This window comes from Mytilus edulis, chromosome 1, assembly GCF_963676685.1.
Source record: "Mytilus edulis chromosome 1, xbMytEdul2.2, whole genome shotgun sequence".
In the NCBI taxonomy this organism is placed as follows: Eukaryota; Metazoa; Mollusca; class Bivalvia; order Mytilida; family Mytilidae; genus Mytilus; species Mytilus edulis.
In genome coordinates this window covers 121,706,753-121,718,060 of record NC_092344.1, presented here as the reverse complement: position 1 = coordinate 121,718,060, position 11,308 = coordinate 121,706,753, and the positions used below count along the sequence as shown (strand labels likewise).

At 32.9% G+C, this 11,308-nt stretch overlaps 1 protein-coding gene across 1 annotated transcript in view; it reads right to left on the bottom strand.

The window, feature by feature from the left end:
• Positions 1-10,292: 10,292 nt before the first annotated feature.
• The window catches only part of LOC139504603 (myb-like protein X), a 68,191-nt gene continuing 67,175 nt past the window's right edge, over positions 10,293-11,308 (bottom strand). The window contains exon 9 of the mRNA XM_071294657.1: positions 10,293-10,528. The gene's annotated coding sequence lies outside the window, so the exon portion shown is untranslated. The remainder of the gene's footprint in view (positions 10,529-11,308) is intronic.

The following is an 11,308-nucleotide window of genomic DNA, read 5'->3' as shown; positions in this document are numbered from 1 at the left end:
AAGTGTTGTACGCCCCAGCAGCACGATATGCTATTAACATGTAATGGAGGAAATGCAATGGGCCAGATATCAAAAGAGTGTGGGGAAGGGGATAAACAAATGAACGAATTTAGCAGCATTATTGTGTGATAACTGTTATAAACAAATATAGAAAATAGAAATACATGTATGTTAAACGTACCAATTTTCCTTAGTTTAGATTTCAATCTTGAAAGTTTTGCAATAGATATGTGTGGGTTGAAGGAATTAACATCAAATTGAGGTACATCGTAGGTTTGACAACATGTTTCAAGAATATCTGAAACATGAAATAAAATATATCAGCCCAAACACAAAAATCATTCATTTTCTTAGCACAATTGATATACATTCAGATACTGTTGTTACTACGTGTATTTTCAAAGTTTACTCTTATTCACTTTGCTTTCTCTCAATTGACATATACAGATGTAAAGCAAACTAAACACTGATATAAAATAAAATACCAAGCAAAATTCAGAACGGAAATTTATGTTTCAAATTGTCAAACTCGAAAGCTCTAAGACATCAGACGAATAGAAAACAGCTGTTATATTCCTTACTTTGTACAGGCATTTCCTTTTTGTAGAAAATGGTTAATTAAACCAGAATCTATTTAAGGAATGACTGTAATATTTTTTCTGTCTATGGAGAAATAACATAAAAAATTTGGTGCACACTGAATAACGCGCGTAGCGGGTTATTTAACAGTGTGCACCACATTTTTTTTTTATGTTATTTCGAATAGACAGAAAAAATATTACAGTCATTTTGTATAATTTAATTCTAAATAGATATAGGAAGATGTGGTGTGAGTGCCAATGAGACAACTCTCCATCCAAATAACAATTTAAAAATTAAACCATTATAGGTTAAAGTACGGCCTTCAACACGGAGCCTTGGCTCACACCGAACAACAAGCTATAAAGGGCCCCAAAATTACTTGTGTAAAACCATTCAAACGGGAAAACCAACGGTCTAATCTATATAAACAAAACGAGAAACGAGAAACACGTATATATTACATAAACAAACGACAACTACTGTACATCAGATTCCTGACTTAGGACAGGTGCAAACATTTGCAGCGGGATTAAACGTTTTAATGGGCCTAAACCTTCTCCCTTTTTCTGAAACAATAGCATAACATCACAACATAGAAAAACATACGATAAAATATCAATTGGCAGACTTAACTCAATCAAAAAAACTCCATTTTAAACCGTAGAAAACCATGAAAAAACGTTGATGACGTCACGGTCACATGACTAAATTATGTCGCTGGGCTCATAACAAAATAAAGTCAGCCAATCAGAAGACACGTTACATCCAAAATTAAATTATATCCAGCTAAAATGCTTACTTATAAAGTTATATGACAGTCGCCTAAAACTGTATTTCATTGACGACACTGTGTGAGCAAAACAATCATCATTGTGTGTTGATTTGTGGTTTTTTTGTTGAATTGAGCCTTCCAATTGATATTTCATAGTGTGTTTTTCTATGTTGTGATGTTATAAGAAGAATTAGAATATTTATTATTCCAATCAAGGGCCCTTGATGGGTTTCATAACATGTACACATAAAACAATACATCATGATTTGTAACAGAAAAACATTTTTATAAACTAAAATGAAACATTAAAAAAATTTCAGACAGATGTTATTATCTTCATTCTATAAAAATCATATACATTCGATTCCAGGCAGAATCAAAACCATATAATCATAACAATTATCATTGTTATTACATACATTAATTAACATTTCGCCTTACATCTAGTCATGTCATAATATAGCTCCCTAAATATTTAAGTACATTTTTCATTAGTAAATAACAAAACAAATTTTGCCTCATTTGAAAGATGTTTAGAATTAGGACGAATTGTTAAACGATTGTTTCAAAAAAGAGAGAAGGTTTGGTACCATTAAAACGTTTAATCCCGCTGCAAATGTTTGCACCTGTCCTAAGTCAGGAATCTGATGTACAGTAATTGTCGTCTGTTTATGTAGTTCACACATGTTTTTCGTTTCTCGTTTTTATAAAGATTAGACCGTTGGTTTTCCCGTTTGAATGGTTCTACATTAGTTATTTTTGGGGCATTTTATATCTTGCTGTTCCGGGTGAGCCAAGGCTCCGTGTTGAATGCCGTACCTTGACCTATAATTGTTTACTACTATATATTGTTATGTAGATGGAGAGTTGTCTCATTAGCACTCATACCATATCCATAATTTTAGGAATTTTGGTCCTCAATGCTCTTCAACTTCGTGCTTTGTTTGGCCTTTTTAACTTTTTTAGATTCGAGCGGCACTGATGAGACTTTGTAGACGAAACGCGCGTCTGGCGTGTATACAAAATTTAGTCCTTGTATCTATGATGAGTTTATTTACAACCACTGGGTCAATGTCACTGCTGGAGGAGATTTATTTCCTCAAGGGTATTACCAGCTTAGTAGTCCTGACATGAATTATCATTGATATGGTCATATTTTAAATTAACTGATAACAAAATTTTGAATTTTTTGAAATACTAAGGCTTTTCTACCTCAGGCGTAGATTACCTTAGCTGTATTTGGCAAAACTTTTAGGAATTGTGGTCCTCCATGCTCTTCAACTTTGTACTTTGTTTGGCCTTTTTAACTTTTTTAGATTCGAGCGTCACGGATGAGTCTGTTGTAGACGAAACGCGCGTCTGGCGTATATACAAAATTAAGTCCTGGAATCTATGATGAGTTTATTTCCTATATCTATGTACATGCCAGGTAAAAGTGTCAACAATTGGGTACACCAGTGAACATGAACAGTAAGTGAATAGTTTGCTATCGAGAGCAAAACAAAACAAATAATGTTAGAACAAACAAAACCATTTATATTTGCATTACAGCATTATTTACTTGTAAGAAGAAAATGTATATGGATAAACGTTAGAACTACTTACTAGTATTAAGTTCAAAACAATAGCTTTGTATTCTTTTCGTTGATTGAATGTTATCAAAGTGTTTTTCTACAAGTTAGTTTTACTGATTTGGACTACAATTAAATGAACTTCATAACAATGTTTATTCAGTACATTTGAAAATCAAAGAAACAGATTTAAAAAAATTGTAATTGTATAGTTTCAAGACAAATAAAAAGCGGATAAATGCCGAACAATTGGTAGCTCTGGTGTTCAGCGATAAACAGTGATAAGTTGTTGAAAGAGAATGAAAACACCATGTAAGATACCAAAATGAATACAATATAGTAGATTACGTCTAACCAGAAAGTCTTTTCACTCTTGATAGACTTTCATCTTCCTGCACTTTGGCATACACTACTTTATTATCAAAATTCCCAATAGCTTTTACATCCAAGATAATATCTGCTCTGTTTTCGTCGTTTAAATCTGTTACAGCCTGGTCTAATGCTTGCTCCATTCTACATGTATATAGTTAACACAAAATTTAATTGTAGTTGCGAAGAGCATTCTATGTAGTCATAAGAAAACATTATATCAAACAAATACCAGACCACTACATACTACACTCACCAGTGGATTTCGATCTACAAAATTCAGAAGGGTTTCGCGGAACCTGGTGTCTCGCTAACTTTCTGAATCTAATTAATGTTTTAAGAACTTTAACTGCAGAGTGTATGTAATGTTAAATGGAGGAAAAAAATTGTCTATATATAAGTACGTACAGAAAACAAGAAATATATTTTTACAAAATTTCCTTCTAGATGCTACCTTTTGATCATAAACAAGATTCTGTCCAAGTGTGGTAAAAATTCAGAGTAGTTTAAGAAAGTAATTTAAATTTTAAAAACGTTAACCACAGAGTGAATGTAATATAGAATGGCAGAAAAACTTAGTTCATTTATAACTTAAATACGGAAAAACAGTAGGTTTTATTTACAAAATTTACTTCCGGATATTTTCTATGATCACAAACAAACTTTTGTCCACGTTGAGTAAAATGTTTCCTGTCCATTATTTAAATTTCAAAAACTTTAACCACACACTGAATATTTGCAAACGCGTCCGCCAACATCATAGACGACGACATAATATAACATCGCTATGTCTCGCTTTTCGACTTAAGTCGAAAGCTCGACAAAAAAAACCAGGTGTATAAAAAGTAAAAATCACAAAAATACTGAACTCCGAGGGAAATTCAAAACGGAAAGTCACCAATCAAATAGCAAAATCAAACGATAAAACATATCAAACGAATGGACAACGACTGTCATATTCCTGACTAGGTACATGCATTTTCAAATGTAGAAAATGGTGGATTGAACCTTGTTTCATAACTTTTATGACAGTCTCATCAAATTCTGTTATTTTTAAAACAATGTGTGAATGAAACATACATAATCGATAAAATAAACAAAATATGGTTACAATAGTCATCACTGTGTTACAATCTCAAGTCAAACAAACATTTACAAAAAACACAAAAAGCATCTATCAAATTAAAAAAACACATCCTTTTTTCACGTTTTGGTCGTCAGAAAATGCAAACATCACAAGAAAGAAATTTTGTCGTTCAACGTCTATTCAAAACAATTATAATTTCACATGGAGAATGGTGGTATGCAGGGTTATAAAATCAAAAGTTACGTTAGAATTAGTTACAGAAACAGACCAAGATTAAAAATTATTCAGCAGTTCTCTCAAATTTTATTTATGGTTAATACTACTACGCTAAAGGAATAATTTTGTCGTTTGTCGTATCAAATTTATAATAGAACAATAACATAATGACATATAATAGAACGATAACATAATGCCGGGATTTTTATAAGTACAGAGTCACGTTATAAGAAACAAGGAACTACAAAATGTCGCATATACAAAACACACCGGCAAAAATGAAAGATAATACAAACAAGTTGACGGGATGTACTGAGCCACGTCAAATGGATATCACATAAAACAAACCAAACAACAAATTAATATTAATAATTGAACAACGACAAATAAAAGAACAAGATGACACGTAGTTAAGATTTTAAACAACGTCAGTATCTATATATCAAGACCATCAAGGATTATTTGTGAAGGTGATACGGAATATCCATCAACAAGGTCTTGGTACCTTATGATGAACTATTTTGGAAAAAGGACTCAGGTTTCAGAATTTACTCAAGTCATTACATAGCTTGTTTCCTAACATCCTGCATCTACAGATAATCCAACAGAAACTCTGTTTCAGCGTCTTTAGAGAAGATATAGTTGTATTAAATATGAAATGTCTTTTCAGCTGAATTTTGGTATAACTACTATTTTTATTTGAACAAATTTTTCCCATAAAACATTATAGAAATTCAAACCCAAAAGATCAGCTATTGAAAATTGAATAATATAGACACATACCTGTAGACACTGATCATCACTAACTGCCTTTTGACATTAACTTAAGATTAAATACAGAATAATATTATTATCAATGGCCTTTATTTAGACTTATAATCATCCCTTTATGTAATAGGTAAAATATGCGAGTACCTGTAAATGTCTTCGTCATTTTCTAGACAGACAAGTCTCAGTGTGAGATGCAGTGTTGGAATTGGATTCATAGCTTTTCTGAGATTCTTATTGGTTTGACACATATAGTTCTGAACCTCTTCAACACCACTCTTGATCTAAAAGAATAAAATTAACAGACCACAGCAAATCAAATAACTCTTTAATTATATTCTATGACAATCGGCTTGATGCAACGTATTTTTCTGGTCTTATTCAGCGGTTCATCTTATATGCAGGGCGGGTGATGCATGGTTGGCAGGAGACGCAAAACGGTTATCACACTCCGACTCGCTACTCTTATCCAACATTTTCTATATTTGAAAATGCCTGTACCAAGTCAGGAATATGACAGTTGTTGTCCATTCGTTTGATGTGTTTTTTTGTCATTTGATTTCTGTCCTCGGGGATCAGTATTTTTGTGATTTTACTTTTATTTATGTTATGCAATTTCATTAATATTTTTAAGCTTGATTTGTCTCTTGTTAATATCGATTTCCCAGATTCAAAATATTGGTTATCCCAAGTAACACCAAAAATTGTTAGTAGATTTGTTATAATTTTGTTATAGTTTTGTTCATCATCTGTAAAACTTCATAATAGCATACCTTCGGATCGGTAATTTGTATTGCAACAAAATGCGTTGGGTTTCTGCTACTTGCCATCTTTTTTCTAGCTTTTAAACACCTAAAAGGTTTAAAGGAAATTACCATAATAATCAAAATAACACTTTGTATATAAGTCAGCCAGAAGCACTATTCTAGATTTACATTCACCAGGAAAGATCTAACCAGAATATATAAAGTCAAGAATGTACAGATATTTCATTTGAACTCGGTGGACAGTTGTCTCATTAACAATCATACCACATCTCTTTAATTCATTAGATTCTCTCCATTATTGAAACCAGTAAGGTTTTGGATGGTGGATACAAATACCGTATCGATATGTCGCGAACTTAAAATGACATGTTAGGAACTAAATGGGAGATTAATAAAGTAAAATCTGAACAATATCAAAATGAATTTTAACCGATAAGTATAATTTAAAAATAAAAAAAGGTTATTTATACCATACCTTCTTATAGCCTGGTGTGGAATTATATCTAACGAACGTTGTCCTTTGGCTGGATCTCTTACTTTCTTTTCCTATCCGACAAATTGAATGGTTTTCTGAAAGTTTGACGACATTTCCCGTTTCCATTCGTATGGTACTTCACTTTTTAAAAGACACGGCGGTATGTGGACCAATATTTTTGGTTGTAATTTATGGCAATAAATAATGGGTTTCAAATAGGTCCCACTCGAATTTTAAATAAATATTACATAATGCCAACAGCATTGTAACACCCTTGATATTTCATAAAACTTTAAACGTACAGTTATATGTCGCCTTTATTTAAGGTTGATATTAAAATGCATATGGTGTAATCAAATAGCAATACTTAAACCATTTCTGGGGTTGTACCAAATAAACTGCATACCAAATATCTTTGACTGACCACTATTTGTTCCCAATAATCGGACCTTATTACAATAACTGTGTTATTTACGCCGAGGTCAGCAGTACTTATTTTATATATTTTTGTGTTCTAACTGATATAAAAAAAATCCGTGTGATATTCCTCCATCAAGTGACGAAGATTCTAATTAATTGCATAATCGATTTGGAGGATGGAAAACATTATGTTTCTTGATCAGTTCCGACGTTTTTGTATAATTTTGGAATAAGTTACATAAAAAAAACCAGGTCCAACCCACCATTTTTGCTTCACATGTCCTGTACCAAGTCAGGAATATGGAAGTTGTTATCTAATAGTGCGGTTCTATGTATGCCGAATTGTCGTTTGTTTTTGTTGCACTTCATTGTTCTGTTGTTTCGTTGTTTTCCTCTCATAGTCGTTGCGTTTTGCTCTGTTTTAGATTCTAACCCGGATTTGTTTTCTCTCAATCGATTTATCACTTTTGTACAGCGATATACTACAGTTGTCCTCATTGGCACCTCAGATCACTCAAGTCTTTAGTTGTCTATTTTTTGTTTTTAGTAGTGTTGTTTGTCTTTTTCGTAGTTTTTGGTTTTTCTGTAATGGCATTGGCAGTTTCCTTTCAAACAACCTTATGTACACCTTACATAAATTTTAAGAAAACCATAATTTGATAAGTTAATAAAAGAGAGGCGAAAGATACCAGAGGGACATTCAAACATATAGAATATAAACTGACAACATAATGGCTAAAAAACAAAAAGACAAATAAAAGTACACAAGACACAACATAAATATCAAAAGACTACGCAACACGAACCACTCAAAAAACTGGGAGTGATCTCGTGCATTCCGAAAGGGTAGGCAGATACTGCTTCACATGTAGCACCCGTCGTGTTGCTTATGTTATTACAAATCTGGTAAATAGTCTTATTCGGTGGGTCACATTCGTGAAAAGGAAACGGGATTGTAGTAACGACAAAAGGAACATTTCCGATATCATCTGTGAAACGGGTATTGCAAAACGGTCAACCAGCTAGTGATGGCGTCCGTAAAATTTACGTTGGGATTATTTAAACTTCACTATTTTATATCTTGGTTTAATAGCTTCCTTGTTTATAGCAATTCTCTATCAAGGAAATCATTATAGGAAATACAAGCCCAGGAATATGATATCAATTGGGAGATATATACTCTGTATGCAGGCGCTGTTGGAATGTTGCTACATATGGAAAATTCAAAATTGGAAAGCTGCTCTTCTGTCGTACAGTTTTGTTTTCAATCGATTATCATGGTCAGTTCCTAGATGTTAGTCAAAATATTAAGGCAGACTTAAATGTATCTGTTGTATCCTTTATCTCTAATTTGATGGGATATATGCGTTTAACATGGTCACCATTTTTTTTATAATTTAGTGAGAATATATATTGCGGGAAGTAAAGTTGTAGATATTACTTAATTCTTTTCTTTCTTCCAAGGACGTTCATGTATGAAGACAGCCTCATACGAATAAAGGAACAAGTCGTCAAGAAGAGGGGCACAATTGGTTCCCATGGGATTGTCGATAGTATGGTAAAAAACACGTCCTCCAAATGTAACAAATATGTTGTCAATCAAGAAATCACACATCTTGACAATGTCAGTTTTAGAGAACCTTTTTTTATCAGAGTGTTGTTTTACAAAGTATGATTCATCCCTCCCTAAGACAAGATACTTGTATCTACGTTGACCATTCTTTTTTATGAAACAAGGAAATTTCTTGGGTAAAGTGTAGAAAGTCAAATGTTTTAATACTATTGCAAGATGAAAGAGTCCGATATTGTATGTACTCTTAAAGATCTTTGGAATGTTTCAGTATCCACATCCGATTCACGCCACCTCTATAATAGGTAGTTTCACAATAACTTCGAAGCCCAGCTATAATTTAGACAGATTTCATGAAGCACTTGGAAGACCCAGCAATATACCGTTGTTTGTCAGAACAATTATGTAGTTTATGTATCCAATACAGTGATTTAAAGATCCAATTATTCTTCTTTGTTTAAAATTCCAAAGAAACATAGCACCAAAGGAATCATAGGTGTTATGATTATCCAGGATTTCCCCTTTGGGAGGTGTCGTAGGGGTCTCTGTTGGATTTCCAAATGAATTGGCAATAACTAATTCATTTATCAAGCAGTTTGTGTAATGAGATTTTCACACGAAAACGATGTTGTTTGGGGCTTCATCTACAGTGACAACACCATATTTTTCATGGAGGAAGGAAAAGTGATTTGCAACATTTTGGGTTCTACAAGATTGACGTGGCATGGATACTGAAATACCCATCCAATTTCTTAATTCTGATTTGTATCAACGACCTCACATTCGGAAAGAGTATATACGTCTTCTTTCTAGTGTTTAGATCTTTGAATGACATAATCATCGACTGTATCCATCAGTATTCTCAATTGATGCATTTAGTCCGATATTTTTTTATCACCCATTTCGCAGAGAAGTGTTATTGACGATGTTGACGTCGACGGTAATTACGTGGCCATCTGGATTATTTGTGAATTGGGTACTAACACATGTCAATAAGAAGGTTTAGTCTTTAGACATACTAATACATTATATTGTATTGTACCATCACATTCGAATTACAAAACAAAACTTTTGTTAGAATTTATATGTATAATCTGCATATTTTAGGGGCCAGCTGAAGGACACCTACGGGTGCGGGAATTCTCGCTACATTGAAGACCCATTGGTTGCCTTCGGCTGTTGTTTGCTCTATGGTCGGGTGGTTGTCGCTTTGACATATTCACCATTTCCTTTCTCAATTTTAGTGATATCGTCGTGGCAAGAAACATGCTCTGAAATCATGTATTTTAAAATAATTTAGATTTGGATGTAACACGTCTCCTAATAACTGAAAGATTTTGTCTGTTTGCTCATCTACATTTTTTGGCTGTCATCAACGTTTTTTTCATGATTTAATCCATAAAAATGGAATTCAAAATTAGATTATAAGAAATAGCTGTAACTATTTTTCTGTCTTCTCGAAATCACATTGCGTAGCAGGTTATTCAGTGTGCACCATAACTTTTACTGTTATTTCTTTATAGTCAAAGTAAAATTTTACTTTGTAACGTTCAACAACCAATAAGTCAAACGTAAAAAACGGCAATTCGTTCACAATGAGTTATCTCATTGACATCAAATATATGAGTACATATTAGGTCCTTATCCAACAATTCAGTTTATATTCTAACTAGAATCATCTGACATATCTTCATATTTTGGTATAAAACAAATATTCCTTATTCTGACTTAACCTTTTTTCTTTAGTTATTTTAGTGTCCAATCCTTTTCGACTTGACAACAACTTCTGTAGTGTGTCTTTACTTGTTTTTATGGTATTTTAATGTTATATTATTATTTGTTTTATTGTGACTTAATTTAACATTGGCGGTTTTGTAAAGACAAGATTCATCCCTAAATAAATCACATGACATATATTGAATTGTTTCCACCTTGTCGCATGACATATATTGAATTGATTCCACCTTGCAGATTTATCGTCCATTTGAATCATTATGTCAAGTCGTCTTTCCATCTAATGTCCCGTTGCATGCTCTATTTAAACGAAGAATTGTTTCTGAGATGACTGTTGTCACCAGAATGTAAGCATCATCAGAAATTGAATAGGTATCACTGGAGTATGTACGGCAATAAAGCTTTGAATTGAATTGAATCTAAAACTTATTTAAAGCGAGATAACTATGACACATCTCAAATATATAATACAGACACAGATATCTCTCCTTAGCGTTCTCTCCGTGGACTAACGTTCTCAGCGATGACGTCCCCAGCGATGACGTCCCCAGCAATGACCACGCCTTTGACCTCTCATCTCCGCGTCTGCAGACATACCAAAAAAACAGTATATGATCCCGAATTTAAATTTTCTGTTCTTTTCAATAATGCAAATGGGCGACTGATTCATTTATAATGCAGAAATGGAAATATCGAGTTTTTGTGGAATATTTAACCCTACTTTAAAAGATATTCCGGATAGTTGGAACAGTTTACAGGCATGATAGGAGTGAATACGGTAAAATCGTTTGTTTGTGTATGAACTTGTGGTCACATAGCATTGACAAAATTGAAATTGTCAATTGGTGATTGACAAATAGAGTGATACTCAGTACTTCTTATTACCTTTCATGATAAAATCGCAAACAAACAATATTCAACTTTCCTTACATGTATATAAGTAGTACATTTGATTTTTTTTTTATTCATATAAGATC